Source organism: Xenopus laevis, chromosome 6S (genome assembly GCF_017654675.1).
Source record: "Xenopus laevis strain J_2021 chromosome 6S, Xenopus_laevis_v10.1, whole genome shotgun sequence".
Classification (NCBI taxonomy): Eukaryota; Metazoa; Chordata; class Amphibia; order Anura; family Pipidae; genus Xenopus; species Xenopus laevis.
Genome location: NC_054382.1, coordinates 108961062 through 108984687, shown reverse-complemented (window position 1 = coordinate 108984687; position 23626 = coordinate 108961062).

Here is a 23626-nt window from a genome sequence, read left to right as displayed (position 1 = left end):
CAAAACAGTTCCGCAAACTGCGAAGTTACTGTCAACGCTATTTACGTGCACGACAACCTTGCACATTGGGTGCGCTTACGTAAACTCCTGTCTCATTTGCGCACTATTTGCGAAAATTTATTCACACTGCAAATTCGCAAAAAACGGAAAGACGGGCAGAGCCGTGCAATATATTAGCATTCAGGAAAAAACATGGGCAATACAACCATTTGCGAAAAATATGCGCTACGCGAACTTTATAATTGACCCCCATAGTGTTTTGCTGCTATCAGGAGGCATATATCATTATAACCTACAGTATTACTTAATTTCAGCAAGATTTTCAGAATATTATGAAAATATTATACCATTTCCCTGTATGAAGGAGATCTATGTCTTCTTTTAGTAAGGTATCAATAACATAGTAAGGCATTATGCCTTTGAAGTTATTTCTAGTGTAGTAGGTAGAGTAGATAAATAATAACGTTTATGTAAGAAAAAAAAGAAAGCTCTTTCATATACTTATAAACTAAAAATATGATACAATGACACATGTATTGGGATCATTCTGGTCTGAATAAGCAGAAAAGCTGAGTATAAGTTTTAGGAACTAACATTGTGGCATTGTTTTTTCTGCTTCCTGTTCCTTGACAAAATCAGTGAATCAAATCAGTTTATTTAAATAAGAAAGAAAAGGCACTAGAGCATCAATATAGAAATGGATGCCAAATTATACATCAGACATAATTGTATCAAAATAATGCCATTATGTAATAAAGCAGGAACCTTATTTAAAGGATCAGATGAAAAAAAAAAATGTGGGTTACTTTAAAAACGTGAGGAAAAAATGTAAGATTTGCATTTATTTTTCTGAACACCAACTTGAGAATTAAGTCAGAGAAGATAACTTATTTTAGAAATATTCAGTAGAATATACTGTACACACATTGAAGAATTTATAAGGAATAAGCTAGCATTGAAAATAAAGTGTAGTAATATGGATTATTTCAGCTACAGCTGGGAAAATAATAATTCAAGTTTAACAGCTTCTTTTGCAAATGCCATACAAGGTAGAAAAACAAGTGATAAATATATCCTTATGGTTTTAAGTGTTGCTCAAGGGTAATTATTTTTCAAGTGCAGATATAAAAATAAAAGCTTTGTTTTTATTTATCTTTATTTTGCATTTTTTAGGGGCAGATTTATCAAGGGTCGAAGTGAATTCGAGGGAATTTTCGAAGTAAAAAAATTTGAAATTCGAAGTAATTTTTTGAATACTTTGACCATCAAATAGGATACTTCGACTTCGATTCGAAGTAAAAATCGTTAGGCTATTCGACCATTCAATAATCAAAGTACTGTCTCTTTAAAAAAACTTTTACTTCAATACTTCGCCAACTTAAACCTGCCGAAGTGCTATGTTAGCCTATGGGGACCTTCCAGAGCAATTTTCTAAGTTTTTTTATATTCGAAAGAAAATCGTACGATTCGAATTACGATCGGAATATGATCGGAATACAATCGTACAATGAATAAAATCCTCCGACTTTGAGTTCGAATGTCGGAGGATTCTATTCGATTGTCGAATTTCGAAATCTTTTCGACTTCGAAATTCAACCCTTGATAAATCTGCCCCTAAATGTACAGAAATAAAAAAAACAATATAACTTCCAGCTCTCCCAAATACTTCTAAGTTGTAATGAATATTCTTAAAGTAATGCAATCTGGCATGTACCTGTGTTATAGCAAAGGAAAGGGGAGAAAGCTACTTCAGAACTATAGTCTTTCTTAAAGCTGAAATTATGTGTAGTCAAATACATTATGCAAAGATGCAGTATGGTTATGAGTTGTGTTTATCTTCTTTCTTCATTGAAAGAAGACAACAATAATACATTGCTATACATATGCAAATCAAAATACTTTACAGTGCTTTAGCAAATAAAAGTGTGGTTACTGCCATGTATACTCCATATACATGTATAAACATATATTCAGCTTTTTGAATTTTGTAAATCATTTTCATGCTATAATTGTATTTCATTATTGAATTATTTTCTTACTATCAAATGATTTACATCTTAAATATTAGGCTTTAAAATGTTAAAATCTGACTTGAAGCAGGACATTAAAAACTACTGTATATTTGAAAGGTATCATTAGATGTGAAAAATATAGGTACAGTAGTTTAAGGATACACCCAAAGATGTTCACTTTGAACACCTGCAGCACACATTACACTTACATTTGTTTAATTTTTGTTTTAAACATTAGCATCGACCACCCTTTTATTCGCCTTTGTGTAAGTCTGCAGTGTAAAGGTAATACTGAATGCATATTCAGGAGAAAGGCCTGGGAACATAAAAAGTTCCTATTGTTATTCCTAGGGTGACTGCTAAGGTTTGTTGGGGTAAGAAAGGCAACTTATATATCAAAGTAAAATGAATATAAAAACCCGTGTATAAAAATAGAGACACCGACATGCAGAATTTGTGAACACAGGAAAATCAGCACCTCCTACACTCCTTATTAAATACAAATGTCCTGTGTATTTTTTTTTCTCCTTTGACATTTTCATTATTAAAAGTTAAAATGCTATTGTATCTATGAATTTGGAATACATGAGAGACATTTTAAGTAGGCCACCTGTGAACTTAAATCAAATGAGATAATATCTGCCGAATGATGTCATTAAAATATGGAGTAAAGCTCAGATCTTTTTGGTCTAACACTAAACCAGTCTAGCTTCTAGCGCTTGAGAAAGGATGTAGATAAAAGAAATTGAGAAATGATTAAGAGCTTGCTTTGGCTCACCAAAAACCCACTATTTTGAAAACTGAAAAAAAAGGTATTCATTTGATCAAGAAAGATATGCTAAGCAAATGAAGCTCAAAGATTACCTGCTACCATTAAAACTTTTTGCAACGTCAAAAATGGAATAATGAGGCCGTATAGTTCAGGTAGCTAAAGCGGAATGTGCAAACATTTATTGTATATAAAAATGAATTTTATGTCAAGACATCCTTGGGGATTGATGTAAATGTTACAGAACATTGATAGTGTTACAAAAATATGAAAGCTTCGTTCCAGTGGAAAACTATCAGATAAGTACATTACTGGAAACCTCATACACGGTTTGATTACGATTATTATTTCCAGTTGCATTGCCAATCATGTTATTTGACATTTAGGCAACAAAGTATTGAATGACCGAGCATTGGGTAATTGAAATGCATTCATTGCTTACTGAACATTAAAAACATTCAAGAACCCATCTACTACAAACAGTCATATCTTCTTTGATGTTTCATGGCACGGTTGATTGCTTTGTGCAAAATTCACAAACGTAGTAATTATTTTAAAGGTGAAAATATAAGCTCAAACTAATCTGCTTTAAAATAGATCTGAGATCCAGCTGCATTTTCGCTGGAAATGTGGTTGACATGGTCACTTTCTACATTATGTTGAGCTGAGAACAATGTAAAAAAAATATAAAAACATTGGATATCATGGGATTTACAGAGAATACTGATATATATATTATAACTTGCCATATTATCATTTATACTGCAGTTTTAGCTTCAGGACTCAACTTTAAAGACTTCGAAAATGTGCAACAGAATCAATATACAACAAAAATATGTTTTTAGCTGATTTTAAACAAATTCAAATATAATAAAAAAAAGAAATGTATTCCAAATATCCAGATACCATTGTACTGGTATGGAATGTGTTATTCGGAAACCTTTACCCAGAAAGATCCAAATTATGGAAAGGCCATCTTCCATAGACTCCATTTTTCTCTGAAAGAATAAAACAGTACCAAACTAAGATATGATTAATTTTTATTGGAAGAAAAACCTATTGGGTTTATTTAATGTTTACATGATTTTCTAGTAGATTAAACGTATGAAGATCCAAATTACAGACATATCCATTCTACAGAAAGTTTTAGTTTATATAGAAACAGCGGCCAGCTCCATGTTGTAGCTCCCACCCTTCCCAGCTATAGTCAGTTGATCCCACTGGTGTCTAATAAAAGGGCAACCAAGTTTGGGAGTTTTACTTTGAAAGCAGCAAGTTAGTTGCAGGTAAAACTTAGTCCCTGTGTAAAATGTATACCGTATATACTCGAGTATAAGCCGAGTTTTTCAGCATCCAAAATGTGCTGAAAAAGTATACCTCGGCTTATACTCGGGTCAGCGGGCAATAGCTGAGATTGCAGTCACTTTTAATCATTCCTATACCAACAGTTCACTTGGGGAGAGACTGCAATATCCCACAATGACCTCTGTTGGTTATATGAAAGAATAACAGTGCGCCCTCTGTTGGTTATATGAAAGAATAACAGTGACTGCAATATCACACAGCGCCATCTGTTGGTTATATGAAAGAATAACAGTGACTGCAAAATCACACAGTGCCATCTGTTGGTTATATGAAAGAATAACAGTGCGCCCTCTGTTGGTTATATGAAAGATTAACAGTGACTGCAAAATCACACAGTGCCATCTGTTGGTTATATGAAAGAATAACAGTGCGCCCTCTGTTGGTTATATGAAAGATTAACAGTGACTGCAATATCACACAGCGCCCTCTGTTGGTTATATGAAAGAATAACAGTGCGCCCTCTGTTGGTTATATGAAAGAATAACAGTGACTGCAATATCACACAGCTACATTTTTAGACATTTTTTAGTAGCTGTATGCACAGGGTTGAGTGCAGAGGACCTCCTGTATGTGTGCCTCAGCCTAATGGTTTTAAAAATTAGTGGTGAGCACAACTTTTCCTTGTTTGCTATAGATTATCTAGAAAGCCCCAGGTCCCGAGCGTTCTGGATAACAGGTCCCATACCTGTACTACAGTATACTTGACTACATACAATGAATTATATATAAAGCCCAGGGAAGTGCACCCCATTTTTTAAGAAAAAGGAATACCTGGTTGGTAAATAAATAATACAGAAGGAAAAAGTTTCTGCACTCAACAAGTCTTGCATAGTACCAAAAAATAATAATTAAAAACAAATTATATATGTATATTATGTATATATGTATTTTTAAACTATCTGAACAGCTATGTTCATTGTGCCCCACTTTAGGTTAGAGAGCTGCAAAGAAGGAAGTAGTGTCCTGGCAATTACTTTTCACTCCAGCCTTAAGGATGACATTTTTGGCTAACTAACTATATTGAACATTTTTTTATTTTACACATCCTATATTTTTACACAATTTGATTTTTACAGTTTTAAACGGTTCCTGTAATTATGTTCATCATTTTGTTGTTGAAATGATATTGAAATAAAGCTTATAATGTAAATGGGTATTTCCTGATGGAAAACCGTCATGTGCATTAAATTAGCAAATGGCACTTTTTATGTTGCATCATTCAGGCCCACGAGTTGCTTTTATTTTATTGTGACAAAACTGCTGAATTTATATAATCAGAGAAGATTGTATCATACAATTTACAGGGAAAAAAAAGTAAGATGCAAATGGTAACATATATAACATTTAAATGAAAAATATTAATTAAACCTTGTAAGCTCATTATTTCATACAAAAATATATCTTTTAAATTCTGGTGTTCTAATTGATTGAAAATGTACAAACAAGACCTTTTGCCCAAGGTTATGAAATGACAAAGGTTTTCTACACATACTGTAGGGGTTTATTTATCAAAATCCCAAAAGTTCTCACTATTTTATAAAAACAAATCTGCAATCAATTATTTAATTTTTTTGTGCTAGAAAAAATCTCTAAAATAGTGAAAAAAATCCAAATCTTACAAATTTTTCGGATTTGTCACCAAAACCTGCAACTTTTTCGGATTTGACGCCCAAAAACCACTAGATCTTCAGATTATTGAACGAAACCCAGCACAGCTCGGGATATCAATGGGACATCTGCCATTGGACTTGGCAGGTCTGAGTTTTTTATTCAGACTTTTAACACCATCTGGGTTTAATAAATCACAAAAAAAATGTTTTTTTTTTCCTCTTTAAAAGTCAGATCAGAAAAAAATCGGACTTTAATAAATAACCCCCATATAGGTTTTTTTCCAATTTGAACTTGTTTCTAAAACAAATATACACCTAAATTGCCATATACAGAATTATTACAGACAATGCAGATGACTATGAACATTGTATTATTGGAGTGTTTTTGTTTTCACTCCCTATAAAGGGAGTGCAGGGTAGAGAACAGGGATTAAAAAAAGAATGTATAGAAAGAATGTGAAAGGACAAAAAGGGAAAGATCAGAAAACGTTAAGAAAAGGTGAGAGGAGGGTTGAGCTGTATTTTATAGCCAGAAGGGTCCAGAGCAAAAAAACAATAACTGTAAAAAAAGTCTGAAAATGAAAATGAAGTGGGTTCTCATTGTAAACATTTGCACCAATATATTGATGTATCTTAAAGGAAATATTCACCAAAATTTTAGTTATAAAATAAATGGTGCAAAAGACCAAGCCCATCTATTCCTTTGAAGCCAACAGGACAAATACAAATGGGAAAGAGTTTCAAGAATGGAAAGTATAAAAATGTTGGTTAATTTATTTTTAATCTTCTCTTTTAGTGTCAGAATATTACACTTTACTCAACTGTGTAAATACCTGTGAGTCTACACAGAATTCTATGATGTTAATCTGGACATGTTTGGAATATTTCAATGATGCACAACTTCATAATTAAAACCCCTATAGTTTATCTTTCAACTGCTTATTTATTTTTAGGTTTTTATCATGCATTACTACTACTACAAATTCATAGTGAACATCTATAGAAATCTAACAATGTTTTTTTACATACTTTATTGTCAACAATAGTTATATAAAATGTTATGTGTAATGTAAAACAGCCATTTTCCACAACCACCAAATCTCTGTTAAACAGCTCATACGGCCATTTCAGTTTATGGAAATATTTAAAATTAAAGAGTGGTCAGGATGTTTGATCTTTCAAAAAAAAAAGCAAGAAATTGAACAGCATAATTAGTATCCAGCACCGCATATCAAGTTACTGTATTAAAGAAGTTCAATTTCGCAAACTAAATGTGGTTAAAAATGCTGGCTAGAAAATCAAATGCTGTATTTATGTAGCATCCACCCTAAGGTTGTTTTGAGGTCAGAACAATTAACATAATGAATGTACTTTTACTTGGAAGCGACATCACTGAAGTCAGGGTCATACACAATTAAAACAAAAAAAAAATGCGGATTATTCTAGAACATTACTGTACAAATATCTGTAACACCAGAGTCTGTTCTGGCTTCAAGTATGGGAAATAATAGAGGTAGTGAATAAGTCTGACTTTGGGTTTCACTTCTGTTGTTGGCAGAGAAACAAATGTTTACCAAAATATTTTTTTTAGCACTTCCAAAAGAGTGTTTAAATGTGCTATGTATATTTTATACATGATTTGCTTTAATCATGTGTGGCAATGGGTGCAGTTCAATTCTCTATGCTTTGTATAGGTACAGTGTGCCATTTTTATAAAACTGAAAAAAAAATGTAGTCAGCTGGGTTGCAGTCTTTTTGGAAAGAAGCATTAATGATGGTGTGAAATTTCTGCTTTTACCTTCCCCCTACACACCATACAGTTTAAATTTCAACCTTTGTATATAGACTATCAAGGGTATAAGTTAATGTTCCCGGTAGAACTGGTAAATGGTGGTGGTAGTGACCCACGGTAACATTAAAAGGGAGATATACAGATGAAGCCAGCTTGGTTTGTGTGTTTAACAAAGAATATCTAAACACATTTATCCCATTTAACACAGAAAACTGCTTCACAGTATCCCATCTAATTAAAGCATTTACCATTGTTAACAATGGAGCTTTGGTATACTAATGAAAATGTTAAATGCATTAAACGAGCTAAGATGACTTTAGATAACACAGTTTCTTCAGTTAATCCCGAGTCATGACGAATTTAACACACAAATCCAAGTGGCTTCACCTGTACCCGTTGGAATTATGTAGAAAAGGTTAAACAGTGGGGAAAGTGCCAGCCCTTCACTGGCAGGCCCAAATTGACAGTTAGGGGCACATTTATTAAGGGTCGAATATCAAGGGTTAATTAACCCTCGAATTCGACCATCAAAGTTAAATCCTTTGAATATCGAATTCGAAGGATTTTGCGCAAATACTTCCATCGATCGATCAAAGTAAAAATCGTTTGATTGAACGATTAAATCCTTTCGAATTCGATTCGAAGGATTTTAATCGATTGATTGAACAAACAATTTTTCTTTGATCAGAAATAGCTTAGAAAACTTATGGGGAAGGTCCCCATAGGCTAACATTGTAGCTTGGTAGGTTTAAAGTGGCAAAGTATGTAGTCAAAGTTTTTTTTAAAGAGACAGTACTTCGACTATCGAATGGTCGAACAATTTTTAGTTTGAATAGTTCGAATCGATGTCGAAGTCGTAGTCGAAGGTCGAAGTAGCCTATTCGATGGTCGAAGTACCCAAAAAAATACTTCGAAATTCTAAGTTTTTTATATTCGAATCCTTCACTTGAGCTTAGTAAATGTGCCCCACAGTGTGCGCATGCGCCAATTGATGCTTACGTGCGAATTGGCGCTCACGTGCGCATGCTCGAATTGGAGTTACAGAGTACAAAGAGTCGGGCAGAGAAGGGAACTGGACTTCGGGTAGGCGACAGAGGAGGTACGTGCCTGGCACCCCCCCTGCTTTACGCCCTAGGCACATGCCTACTCGGCCATGTTCCTTATGCTCTTGATCGATATATAGATGATATATAGATAGATAGATAGATAGATAGATAGATAGATAGATAGATAGATATGGCTTTAGTCTGTAACCAAGACCAAGTCTGGTGAGGCCTACAAGGAACACACATCTCTTTATTGGAGTCATTTAAGTTAAAGCAATATAGTAGAAAATCATGATCCATTTTTATTGTTTATTTAACAAATTTTGCTACTTTCTAATACTTGTAAAAATTGTTCTGCTTCTTGCAACAAAAAGATGCAGTTATATTTTGAATGCTGAATTCACTATTAAGTTTTTGTAGCAGAAAATCTATTTTTTCTACTGGATTTTCTTGTTTAACTTGTATCGTAATAGCGAAAGAACACATTTTTAAAAAATGTTTTGTGTATCTTCACATTTTAGTTACCAATGTTTTTTAGACACAGAATTGACATTTTGCTTTCTATAATGCAGTGCCAACTCCACCTATATCCATGCTTTTCTGGATATAATTCTATATGATATGAGGTTATTTGATGTTCATTATGGCAAATACGAAATGAGTGAAAGAACATTATAAACATTAATATGTACAAAATGTAGAGAAAGAGAAAGAAGCACAGAGGCAAAACAGTATGTTTATTGAAAACATAAACACTGCGATCCTTTTGGATAATTCTCAATTTTTTCCATTTTATAATGTTCATCCTGATCATAATGATTCCATTATCGTAGCTGGTACAGATGGGTATGGTCTTACAAGTTTAATTAAATTATGCAATGCTTAAATGTATCAAAGAGACACTTTGTCCCAAGCTTTGACATTGGATATAACATGTATCTGGCAAGAAGAGGTGGGAAAAATTGGATTTATAATTAATAATGTTCTAAAAGCATTTACTCAAAACTGCCTACTCTAAATGCCTTTCATTTTCTCTCTATTTTTTCCAAAGCATTATATTCTTAACAATTTACTTTTCACGCTGGAAGAAAAAATCCTGACATGATGACATGCATAAGGGTTAAGGCACTGAAGTAAAGCACAGCACACAATGCTAATTCAAGGTCCTTTATACAAAAGTAAAAAAAAAATCTGCTTTGAAAACATATAATTTATTCATGTCACCTGGTAAGTGGGTGACATTATATGTCTGTTAATATATATTCATATATTTAATAAACAGACTTCGTGCAGGACAACAATGACCACATGTAGACAACCTATTTTTAAATATTCACTCAAATACTAAGCAACAAAGATAATTTATTACCAGCAATCCCAGATTTAAATATTCATACGATTTTATGCATTCTATTCTTTTAGACTTTTCATCCCTCAAAGGGCATTTATTTTGTGTACCATAAAATTAACTGCACAGGTAATTTATTTAACTAAACTGAACAAGGCAAAGTAATACATGGCATTAAATGAAATGCAAAGTCTGTAGAAGATATTGCAACTTTGAGGTCAAACATATCAAATTTGAGAAACTGCAGTAAAAAATGTGACCTCAAATATGTCAAGTTTTTCAAACTTGAATGTTTGAGATTCAGCTAATGAAAAAAAAAATAGGAAAATTTGAATTAAAAACATCACCATGGGAAACCTGTGTAAATTCTATAGAGTGGGTTTATCTAAGGCATGTTCAATAATGTAGCCCTCAGCTAACCAATGTGCATTGCTGAATGCATACTTTTATATAGGGACTGATTTATTACAATTTAAGGTCACATTTTCCTCCATTTTCATATTAATAAAGACACAATCATGATTATTTTAGAATCCGTGCTTTCCAAACTCAAATTTCCAAAATTTATCAAATAAAAGAAAAATCTTAAAATTCAGCAGCTAAAAGCTGAAAGGCTTCTGCAGAAGTCAATGGAAGGCATATTTTCAAAGCTGCCGATCATCAATTTGAAGTGATGATAACTTCAGTGCTTTCCAACATCAACAGGTGCACTTAAACACAATTTGAAACAGGATTACGATGGCAGCAGTGCCAAGTACAACTATATGGAAGTACAAAGAGTGTCTTTGAACCCAAGTGTGTTTTAATGAATGATATCAATTTTTTCAATGACTGCGTCCCTTTTTGCATCACAAATGTGTATCGTGAATAATATCATGTATCATAAATAAAAGCGTCCAATAACAATGGGTTAAGTATGGGATATTGATATGGTCAGGGGAGTAACAAGAGTGTGCCAGGCCTCCCTGCCAGAAAAACTTTCAGAGGTTCCAGGCACACAGCCACTCTGACCCACTCCTGCCCATAACCCACCCTGTTCGCAGCCAGCTACCCCGCCACAATTAAAAGAAGAAGAGTGGCAGGGAGGTGGTTTTGAATTCTATAGAGATAGTAGACAGTTCCGTCTTGGCCCCCTTTTCCCTTGCTCCCCTTTTCACTGGCCCCCCTTTTCCCTGCCCCCGTGACCTGGAGGCCTGCTTCCTCTATAGATATGCCACTGGGCATGGTTTAGATTTTTATTGGAACATGTCAGCATGTCATGAATCCCCAGATCTAGCAAAAAATCCTGTTTTTCCTATACATGATACATAGTCCCTTGATGAAGTGCTTTCTACTTCCCTATGTAAAGGGATTGGTAAAGTATAGTAGTGTACTACTGCAAGGTATGTTTTCCAGATGAGTCAATAAAGGGAAACATCATACTGGGCTCTTTTAGGCTCTTTAAAGATCATATTTTTAAGTAGCCCAAAATATTGCATTAAAGTGCCTGATATAGCCCCACAAAGATCATCTCTGGAACTGCCCAACAAGAGCTTATGTTTGCGTCTCTATGTTGTCTGCAACTATTATCTACCAAGTGCTAGCATGAGCACTTCTGTTGCCCTTGGAAGGCCTGTTTAGCAAAATATGGTTTTATGTCGTTTAATGTTTTTTTCTACTCACAATTCTAAAAAAATACAACATTATCTTATTTATGAATTGATAAAATTAAATTTAGAAAATGATTACTTTGAATTCGTGTTTTACAAATCTTTAGTAAACTCAAAAATACTTGAAAAACTTGAAATGAATAAAGAGTTTAGATTTTAGCTACTGCATGGCCTTTCAAACATTTAGACGCCAACGTTTTATATTTGAGACTTTTTTTTGACATAATAAATATTAAAATTATTTTTTTGAATAATATTTAGAACAACAAAAAAAATAGAATTGTAAAAACACAATATTACAAATATTGATAAATAACCCCCTTAGTGTTAGGGGTTTTGGGTTCTTTATCAATTTTATCAATGCATTTTTAAAAATCACAAATACATTTTTATAAATTATGGATTTACATCCATGGTTTTCTACATTGTACAAAAAGGAAGTACAGCATCTTACATGACTAAACCTGATAAATGAATGGTTATTGTTGGGTTATTAAAACCAAATTATTTTTTATTCTTAGTGAAGTGTAAAATATAATTATCTAAAATACAAAAACACGTACAATGCAATCTGGGTCTTAAATTTAGTTATATGCATATTTTAATATTTTAACATACTGTATGTAGCCTTTAATTTAAAGTACATGAAGACTCAGCACACATATTGTAAGCACTTTATTCTGACACACTTTGAATTTCCTTTTTACCTTACTAAATTAGTAGCAATGCAGAGTCAATGAATATTCATAGCAAGGCCATGTTATATGAATGTAAGCATTAATAAAAGACAAAATGAAGGCTTGTTATTTTGAAATATAATGAAGTTAAGGAAAGCTGTACTACACAACTGGTATGCCTTATGTAAAAATAAATTGGTTCATTAACTATAACCATATCAGCCCTCTCCCATTATTGTAGTGTAATTGGACAAAGAATGAAAAAAGTGGGGACACATCACGGAACACGAAGGCACGCATGGGCTAATTACCAAGTCTGTAAATGTACTGACTTTATATCTAATGGCCCTCTCTGGTTTTTGGTGAAAAGGCTTAATGAGCCAAAATGATAAAAGAAGACTGAGTAGAAATGAAACACTGCAAAACAAGCAGGAAACATACATTAGAAGTTGTTTTTTTTATGCAAAAATAAAAGTAACAGAAGTTACTGGTTCATTTTTTATTATTGTTATTTTTAATGAACTGCTGCTCAACTGTAACTGCTGTTTATTAGCCCACTATTGTACTATGCAAGTGCGGGCCTCAGCAGCAGTAACACGACAGGTATTTTATTTACCATGATATAAAAACACTGGGAGGTCGGTAAAAATGTCTAAATTAGCAATGATTCATCTGTAATCAAGAATGGCTATCAAACAGATCTGCAAATGTGCCAGTATCACTTTCATTTTTGACTCTTATTATTTTGCTTCATTCTATTTAGAATTGCCATTATTCATTTATATTTTTTAACCGAACCCATGACTATTACATCTAAAGATTTTTATTTTTAAATGGATAGTGCATTCTCCATAGGAAGTCCTCTGCTTTATGTAAAACAACTATCTCCAGATGACAAAAAAAAAAAACTACTCTTCTTTCTTTTCATTGACTTCTAGAAAAACAACAATACCTTGGAGGAAACTGCTGCCATAGGCTCCTAAAAATGTTAGTTCACATCAAAACTAATTAGGGCTCATGAGGAGTGGTGTTACAGTTTTCCCATAATGCACTGTGTTTATTGGAGCTTATTTCCAAATATAGAGCCCAAATCATTGAACTGGACTGTGAATGGGACATTGGTGGGCACAACTGGCTTTTGCTATGTAAATTATCAAATCATATGAGCAAGTCTCATCTACATGTCCTTTAAAGTGGACCTGTCGCCTACACATAAACAACTGTCCTTTGCAAATTAAACATGAAACACAAATATTTTTTTTTCATTAAAACCATACCTTCAAAATCCATACCTGTTGTAAAAGTGTTTAAATATCTGAGCTGTCAATCAAATATTATCTGCCCCGCGTCTATGCCTGAGGCATAGAGGTGGGGCAGTCAATTGTTTTCAAGTACAACAACACAAATTAGGGTTTCTTTCAGTTGTTTTTAATTCTTCTATTGAGTTTCTTTTATTTACCTTTTCTATATTCATGTTTTAAAAATGAATTACTTTTCTACCCTCATTTTTCTATAAAACTCAACCAGCTCCATTGTTCTAACAGACAGGTAACAGATAGAAATCAAAGAATAGAATAAGATGAGCAGTGGGGGCACAAAAGAAGAAGGAAGTGCATTCACAGAGAGAGTGGAAGAAGGAGAGCAGTGGGTATTGGAAAAAAGAAATAAATTCATAGAAGGGAAGGTAGCAAGAGAAGAGGAGAAATAAAGATGTTAAGTACCAAAAAGTGAATGAAAGAGAAAACAGGGAGATCAAGAGGATAAAATAATATGTAAAGCAAAGTGGAATGTGTAGAGGATAAAAGGGAGGGTGAAAAGAGAGAAGGGAAAAGAAAACAATAAAGTGGCATTAAGACAGAAGAAATTGAAGCACATGATAGGATAGAAGGGTAAAAAATCATATAGGAGGAAAAGCTAAGAGAAAGCTCTAAATTAAAGAAAATAAACATAGTAAGGAGAAAAGAACAACAGAAAAATAGTAGAAATAGAAAGGGAGGGAAATAGGCCTGGTTTCCTAAATCTGCCTCTCTAAATATTGGAGGAATCACATATACTGTATGAACTATATTACTGGAATTTGCTTTTCAGGCCATAACCATTCTTCCAATCTCTCACCTCTCCTAAAAATTACATTACACAATGGCATTCTTTATAATTATACGGTTCCTTATTTGTGGCAACTCTTTGGGGAAAGCCCTTTTCTGTTTTAGCAGGATAATAAACTTGCTGACACACTTTGAATTTCCTTTTACCTTACTAAATTAGTAGCAATGCAGAAGGGAAACAGAGAGCAAATGAATATTCATAGCAAGGCCATGTTATATAAATGTAGGCATTAATAAAATACAAAATGAAGGCTTGTTATTGAAATATAATGACGTTAAGGGAAGCTGTACGACACAACACTGGTATTCTTTATAATTCTATGGTTCCTTCTTTGTGGCAAATGTTTGGGGACTGCCCTTTCCTGTTTTAGCAGGATACTAATCCTGGTCCCAATGTTACCCAAACCATGTGAACACCAGAATGCTTATGTAGGGTGAGCCTGATTCCTGGACCAACCATACATATGAATGTAACAAAATCAACAACAATATACTGTATAAGAAAGAGTACACTATATAGCCTAATGACATATGGCTTTTGTGGTTTAACCACATGTGAATGAAGAGCAATTGCATTCAAAACAGTTCAATTAGTAATGTTTATCTTGCTTGCTATGCTTATAAGTAATAGATATTAAAATACGTTTGCCTTGTTCAGTTTACAGGACATCAAGGGATTCATATCACATTGTGCTAACTGTGCAAACATCCATGACTTCGTCCCCTAAAAGTTGATTTTGCCACATTACAATTTTTCTAATGGATGAATCAGAATTGCAAAGCAGTATAATTCCACTCAAACTATTAATGAATCAAGTGCTAAAAGCACATGGATAATGGAGAGAAGCCAACTAGAGGGAGACCAAGGACAATTATTTTCTTTCATTATAAGTGATTTTAAAAAGTTACTGTGCTGTTGCTTTGGTGAAACCAGGTAAGAATGCAAACTAAGGATGGGGGATAAGATTATCATTTATAGATTGTTTCATTGACATCACCTTGCATTTATTGCCTGAATCCCTGAAGCTAATTTTGCAAGGGGGATGCATATATATCTACACATGCCCTAAGGCAGGGCATATACTGTAAGTCCATAGTAATCAATGGGCTAAACAAATGCACCTTGTACAAGTTGAGCACATGTGTACCAAACTATTTACCTTTATCTTATCTTTTTTAAATATGCCTCCTCGTTTACAACTGGGGGTAGAAGGGAAAGATGTGAAATATAAAACACAGGTACAAGCAAGCATCAATTTTTTGCTCTTTGTACATGGTGTCCCTGAAATGTGCACCCAGAGATCCAACTCATTGCTCTCCCAGAATGCGCATGTACTAGAGGGTTTTACTTAAAAAGGATTTGTGTCCTTGAATGTTCCTACCATGGCACACAATGCAGGAACACTGAGAAACACAAGGCACAAGGGAATACTGTTGTTTATGCCTGCTTATGGTCTCTCAGTGATGCACAGCAACACAGTAATAATAATGGGATGATGTGGGGCCAATGCTATAGGGCCCATTTACTAACAATCAAATGTAGTTTATTCCCACAAATCTTGAAAAATTTGTGGGTTTCCTGTATTTCTAAAAAGCTCTAAAAATTCAAGATTTATATAAGTTTGAACACCACGACAAACCCTAAAGCAAAACTTTGCCAAGTAAAAAATTTTCTAAGTCCTATAAAAATCAATGGGAGCTTTGCTGATCTGATTGGACCACTTTAAATCAATACAAACTTTTAGAGCTTTTCTGTTTTTTTTTCACTAGGAATTGTCCAGCACTTTTTTTGGTACATACTTTTTCTTTTCGATCTTTTAATAAATTCAATGACAATCGTGGTTTTAGAGTTTGTGAGTTTAGTCGTGGTTTGAACCTCTAAAATGACTAAAATCCAACCTTGAATAAATAATTCTCCACATGTATTGAAAGCAAATGTATGCATATTAGTGTTCAATCACTTGACTCCTTGCTCATACAAAACAATATTACATTGTATTTATTTTCATTATATTGGGTAGACTAAAAGGGACAGGTGACCAATACATGTTTGCCATTTTTATTTGACTAGTGAACAACTCTCAAAAATGCAAACACTGCTTGGCTCTTGCCTGTTTCCTGCAGTTCTAGATCTTGTTGCCCTTTTAGTTCCTTGACTTTGAGCCAATATTCAAACTTTTTACTGATTCTTATTCCTGAAGCAATGGGAGTTCCATATATATATATATTAACACTATGCACCACTTGGCACCTGGCATTTTAAGACATTGGTTCATCCAGGTAACAGAAGGTCCAGCTGAATCCAAATGGGGTAAAATTGTCAAACATGCACAAGAAGACAGGAAAAAATCCAGGCAGAAAATATGTTTTTCCATTCAAGTGGAGTTTGGCTTTTGATATATTCCAAGTACTAAGGGATTTTGGATCAGAATAATGAGAGGTATTCATTTTTCTGTTAGAGGTCACATTGAAGCTTTATTCAAAGTTTCATGTATGATATTATTGAGGCATTTCCCAACAGCAGGCAAAAAGTGCAAACACATTTTGCAAGGGCGGGGTGCAGCAAAGAACACTAGATATGGTTAATGTCCAGTGGAGCACAAAATGCAACAATAACCTATTCCTGATGTCTGAGAGTTATCTGAGTGAGAAAGCTGGTTTTAGCTGAAAGACATTAAAGTATTTGCAAGACAAGACATGCAACTGACAGACAGCAACACATGATAGAGAAGTGACATTCTTGAATGTGTAACCAGCAGGTATCTGTAGTTACACATGATAAGAGGCGTGAAGCCAAAGGCCACTAGGATGAGTGAGAGGCATCAGAGCATTTGATAGCTGAATGATGTCCCTGTGTTTGTCATTGTGCCTAGAGTTCCTAAAATGGCCTTTCCACAATAGATGCAAGTGCATTCTGGATGTTATTTCAGCCTGCATTTTACTTATGCAGGATTAATAATATTTTTTATTTTTGGTTTTACTTCTTTGGATTTTAAGCTTTGCAAAACTGCAACATTCTGCTAGCAATTATTGCAGATTGTATAGGTATTATAGGAACAGTAACATGAAAGAAATGACAATATAATCTAGTGTTGTTCTGCACTGGTAAAACTGGTATGTTTGCTTCAGGAACACTACTATATTTTATATAAACAAGCTGCTGAGTAGCCATGGGGAAGCCATTCAATCACAGGATACACAGTAGATAAGAATCTCATTGTATACTACAGAACCTATCTGCTTTGTAAACTGTGTCTTTTTTCATTTCTTGGCTTTGAATGGCTACCTCCACGGCTACATACTGTAGCAGCTTGTTGATATAAACTATGATATTATTTCTGAAGCAACCAGTCTAAAGTTTTTAAATTCAAACACTGTAATTTTTTGTGTTACTGTTCCTTTAAGGAGCTGTGGGTTTCTACAATACAATTTTTACATGTTATACATGAAACCCCAAATTGGCAAGTATTTCATGTATCTTTGGTATGGGCTACAAGTGCTTTTACTTTATCTTAGGGTCAACACACTTGGCCATAGGCTATAAAACTAGTAGTGGCTGGCAGCAATTTTTTTGTGTACAAATGCTAGGATTTAATAATGAATATGAAACCATTTGCTCTGAAATAATACTAAAGCTATAGAAACTGAAAGGAAAATGGACCGTATGATTGGACCTGATAGTTACTCTTCAAACTGCACATTCCATACTATTTAATTGCAGGGATACCTCCCATATGATTTGTGCCATTTACTCATTTATCCATTTTTGTCACCAAACAGTCAATATTTGCAGTTTTTTGCATTTGGTAAAGAAAAAGTACAGTTCAGCATGATGTGACCTCATGAGTTATAGTCACACAGGGAGCTGCTTTCTCACAAGTGTGGCTCTAAAGATATGGACACGACATTTACAACTTTCATTTCAGTGAGTTTCATACTGTATCACATGTCCGTATAGGAAATGCATGATATTTTTTATTTTTTTTATTCTGTGACTAAAAGCAGTTGCAGTCAATTTACTATTTATACTTTGGTTCTTGACATGTATATCCATTTAGAGGTGACCCAGAAAGACTGATTGCAGTATATGTTCTCTTGAATGTGCTCATAAAATAATATGTCAGCTTGACAAAAAACAGATATCAGTTTCTCGGGGATCCACATGATTCTAATATCCATCCCAGTCACACTATAAAAGAGAGTGGCGAAGCAGACATTTTAATCAGTTTTGCATGTTGATGTGCTTGTAGTACACATGGATTGTGGCACTTGTCTCTTAGTGGTAAATGGCTGGGAGAGTTTGCGGTCAGAAGAAAACGTCATGGCTGTAGGGAGATGGATAGGTACATGGTGGTTATTGCAACAGTTTTCAGATATGTTTAAAAATCTAATACAGGGATGTACAGTAACAGGTAAATTTCACTTTTCCTCTCTATAAATACTAACTCCGACCTAGAGATGAACAACCTATGGATGAAGCCACCTGGATTTCACTTTTCCCAGACACCATTTAAATCCTCTTTCTCGATTCTACTAGAATACCAGTTTTTCTGATGGACTAAGGCCATCGCACTGTAGCACCATCTAGAGGCAGGATTTAGCACTAAAGAATTACACAGTGCAACAAAATCCCGGTGGCTTTATCTGTACTTAAAATCTTTTGACAAACATTCAGTTTGGCATTTTTTAAAATGAAAGGTGGGATTCATTGAGATTTTTTTCAAGATGTTTTGCAATTGAATTGTAGATAAATATGAGAGATCCTCTGCACTCAACCCATTATCAATATATTTAGGACGTTGAGACATTTTGTGCCTTAAGCTACTAAAAAATGCCTTACCCTTTAAACAAAAACAGGGAGTGTTTGTCCATATTGCAATCTATTTAAGTTGGCCAACTACATCAAAGTCATCCCTGGTATGACCAGTTCCTACACTCAACTTTTTATTAAGAATTCTGTGGCTGCATTATACCTTTTACAAAGGGACTAAGTTTTACCTGCAACTGAACTGTTTATTTTTTTTTTCAATGGCCTCCATGGCCCCTTTCATGGTCAGGATAAGCCTTTTTATTTCTCACTATGGATACAGTGTTGGTTTAAAATCCACAGGCCTCCCTCTCTAAATGAAAGAGATTACCAGTGCATTACTTTTAAGTTCAAGTGCAGTGTGTGCATTTGGATGCCAGACACCATGTTTTTAACTCACAATGCAGTGTGTTTCCCAAAAGTGGCAAAACACCAGATGTATTCAGCATGTTGTAATTTCACTGTGTCAATCTGACGTCTGTTTCTGATTCTTTAGGCATACTGTAAGTATGCTGTGTCATTTTGAGGCAGCAGTGACTTCAAGGTTATCCTGTGTTCTTTTTCAATAAAGAAGGCGTGATTTTTCCAAACCACCTGTGTGCTCCATATTCCTAATCGTTGAAGCTATGCACGTACGTCTGGATCCGGGGACGCTTTATATGTTGTAGCACTGGTGGAACAGGTTTCATGCGGATTGAAATTCACATTATTGATGTTTGTTCCGGAATGCAGAGCACCCCCTCTTATTGTATAACCCGGGCTTGCCTACAGACAAATTAATTACCAATCATTAATACATTTATTTAGTCGTATAATATGGATATGACTGGAAATGCACAGGGGCCAATTGAAGCCCATCGTATGAAGCAAGCGGCACAGATTTTTGCCGATTCTCCAAGAGCCAGTGGGGGAACTGGAACATATGTTAACAATGACATTGATCTAAGATTTATTTTTCGGAATTTGGAACGTTCTATGCGTAGAGAAATACGCCTTTGGTGGGATGTTTGTTCCTTGGAGAACTATTTGAAATGTGAACGTATACCAAGAGGCCTCCGCATAAGAAAGTTTCCTGCATTTGAAACTATTCCACCTGATTTTGAACAAGCCTGGAATGGGGTTTTGACTGATTGCTCCATGAATTTGATGCGCCTGATCCTGGAGCGGGACAGAAGTGAACTTAACGATGTACAAGACGAGATTGCACAACTTAATAAAGATCTAGCTGACTCACCTCAATCCCGTGCCTTGGAGTCCCAAGAGTGGAAATCTATCCAAGAACAACTGACACGATATGAATCTAATGTTAAAAATCTTAAACGCGAGAAATTTCAGCGGGATAAAAAAGATTATGAAAACCGCATGGTTTATATGTGGAAGACAGAGAAGCGTAGTACACGCCGGAAGAGCTTCTCCGGTCGGGAGTTCATTTCTGTTAACGACCTGGGGGCAGGTATGCCACGCTCAATACTGAAACCAGATAGATCGGTCCAGTTTACCGGGAATGAGGAAGCCAGGAAACAACAGAGATCACTTTCACCCGTCTCATCTAGGTCTTTTTTAGCATCGGAACCGGATCAGTCGGAAAGCGAACCGGAGGATCGCAGCTATCAGGGCACCTGCAGCGACAAACACAAAGACAAATCCAAGGGCAAGATATACACCCAGAGGGACCCGGTTTATACACGCAGCTCCGGCAACAAACCAGAAGAGGTGGACGCCGGAGAGCCAAGAGATGGGAATCGCAACAGGAAACCTCGGTGGTAATGGGTGCAGAGAGCTCCAGTTCATCGACAGTCCTCGACAACCATGCCCAATTTTCATCGCATTTGGATGTGGTAACTATATCTAATCAAGCTACTGATAATGTGATTAATTTATCCTCTTATGTACTATCACCTGACGAGCGACTGTTACTTTCCAGAGGTTTAAATTTTGTTCCAGATGTGTCTGCAGATTCCTTCGCTGCAATTTTGGATTTGAATAGATTTATTAGGATTTTGACATTAAAGAGACACTTTGCCAATAATGATGCAGATGGAGTGCAATCGATTTCTGCAGATCTCATTAATGAGGATATGGGATCTGCAGGATGTCAGAATTTAAGTCAGAGGGGTGGTGAGGGTATCAATAATGATGTCTGGGTAGATCCCACTACTACATTTGAATTTAAGGATGAATGTGCCCTGATTATTCTAGATGATTTGACCCATGAGAATGTCTCTTCACAGGTGGACGATCCCCCAGTGGTATACTCTAATTTGAAAAGACCATCTAGGTTTTATCCCATGCAATCCAAAAGCAATTATATTGATACATTTCATAAATTAGTACAACGAGATATTGAGAGTATTGGGATGAAAATGGGTGTGAATCCCCCGTCTAAACCAAGGAATCTAAGTAGAGGTGAATACAAAGCCCTTAAAACCCTGAGTAGGAATACCAACATAGTGGTGAAAAGCGCTGATAAAGGTGGGTCAGTGGTTGTGTTGGATTCTACTACCTATGAACTAGAAATTATGAGACAATTAAATGATACAGAGACGTACAGACGTTTAGAATCTGATCCAACAAGTATGTTCCAACACAAATTACTAACACTTTTGTCTTATGCGCGGAGTATGGGAGTGATTGGACAAACTGAGTTTGATTTTATTTATTGTAAGGATCCGGTCATTCCAACATTCCATGTTTTACCAAAGGTGCATAAATCACTGGAGGAGGTGAAAGGGCGCCCCATAGTGGCCAGCATAGGATCCCTGACAGAGAATCTGTCGAAATATGTGGATAGACTACTACTACCTTTAGTGTTCAAATTACCAACATATTTGAGAGATACCACCATGTGCTTGAATAAGATGGCTAGTGTGATATGGAAACCGGGCTATCGATGGTTTTCTATGGATGTGGTTTCACTCTACTCTTCCATCGATCATGAAATTGGTTTGCAAGCCATAGGCTTTTGGCTGACACTGACACAAATTTTTCCATCGACTCAAAATGAAGTTAAAATGGAAGCAATCGAGTTTTTATTACATTCAAATTATTTTCTCTTCAATGGGCAATTTTATTTGCAATTACGTGGGGCTGCAATGGGGGCATCGTTCTCACCCACCTACGCCAATTTGGTAATGGGATGGTGGGAAAGGATCTTCATTTTTGGAGACCAGAATCCCTATAGACATCAAATTATACGCCTTTACAGGTACATCGATGACTGTATTGGTGTCTGGGATGGGGACGATGCCTCTTTTGCAGCCTTTGTTGCATATTGTAATCATACGGTCAGGGGGATACAGTTCACCTATGAAACCAATGAGACAGATATACCATTTTTGGATGTAGTTTTCAAAAGCCATGAAGGTAAGATTACCACGGACCTTTTCCGCAAAGCTATCACACGTAACACCCTTCTCCACGCAGGGAGCAGTCATCCAGAGACATGCCTGAGGGGCATTCCAGTGGGGCAGTTCTTACGGTTGCGTCGAGTCTGCTCCACTTGGGATAGGTTTAATACACAAGCCATGCAGTTGTGGGACCGCTTTGTGGAAAGGGGTTATTGTGAAGATGTTATCAAAGCGGCCTATGATAAGGCGGTGCTAGCAGACAGAGAACAATTATTGCGTCCCAAGCCCAAGCCTGAGGTTGGACCCAGGGGGCATCAGGTTCAGAGAAGGCAACCAGCGGTTCGTTTTTGTACCACTTATAGCCGAGACATCTATTCGATTAGGAGGAGTGTTAATAAATATTGGGGGATACTTTTACAAGACCCCGTACTTGCTAAATTTTTAGACAAAACACCCTCTTTTGTGTTTAAAAGAGGGAAAAATTTGGCATCACACATCTCCAGAAGCCTATTTACGTCTAAAGGACAAACTGGGGGTAAACCTTGGCTCAAATTTAAGGGGGTTTTCAAATGTGGCCGTACCAGATGCAAGTCATGTCCATGGATTAATGTATCTAAACAGTTTCAGAGCTCAGTGGTAGGTACTTTATATGATATTAAGGAATACTTTAACTGTATGTTGAAAGGGGTGATCTATCTGGTGACATGTGAATGTGGGGCCCAATATGTGGGTAAAACCATTAGACGGGCAGGTACACGCATTTTAGAACATATTTCAGCCACCAACCGTTTGGACACCAAATCGGCTATAGCAAAGCATCTACTTGAAAAACATCAGGGGTCTGACTGTATGTCTTTTCAAATTATAGATAAACCCCCCAGAAATATAAGAAAGGGAGATCTTGATCAGAAATTATTAAGGCTAGAGGCTTATTGGATTTTTTATTTGAAAACTACAGAGAATTATGGGGGTCTCAATAGAGAATGGGAGTTATCTTGCTTTTGTAACTGATGCATTTCTATCTATTTTGTTTTGTATTATTGTATTATTATATATGGTATAGATTATGAATTATAATAGTTGCAAGCTTTTGCAATAT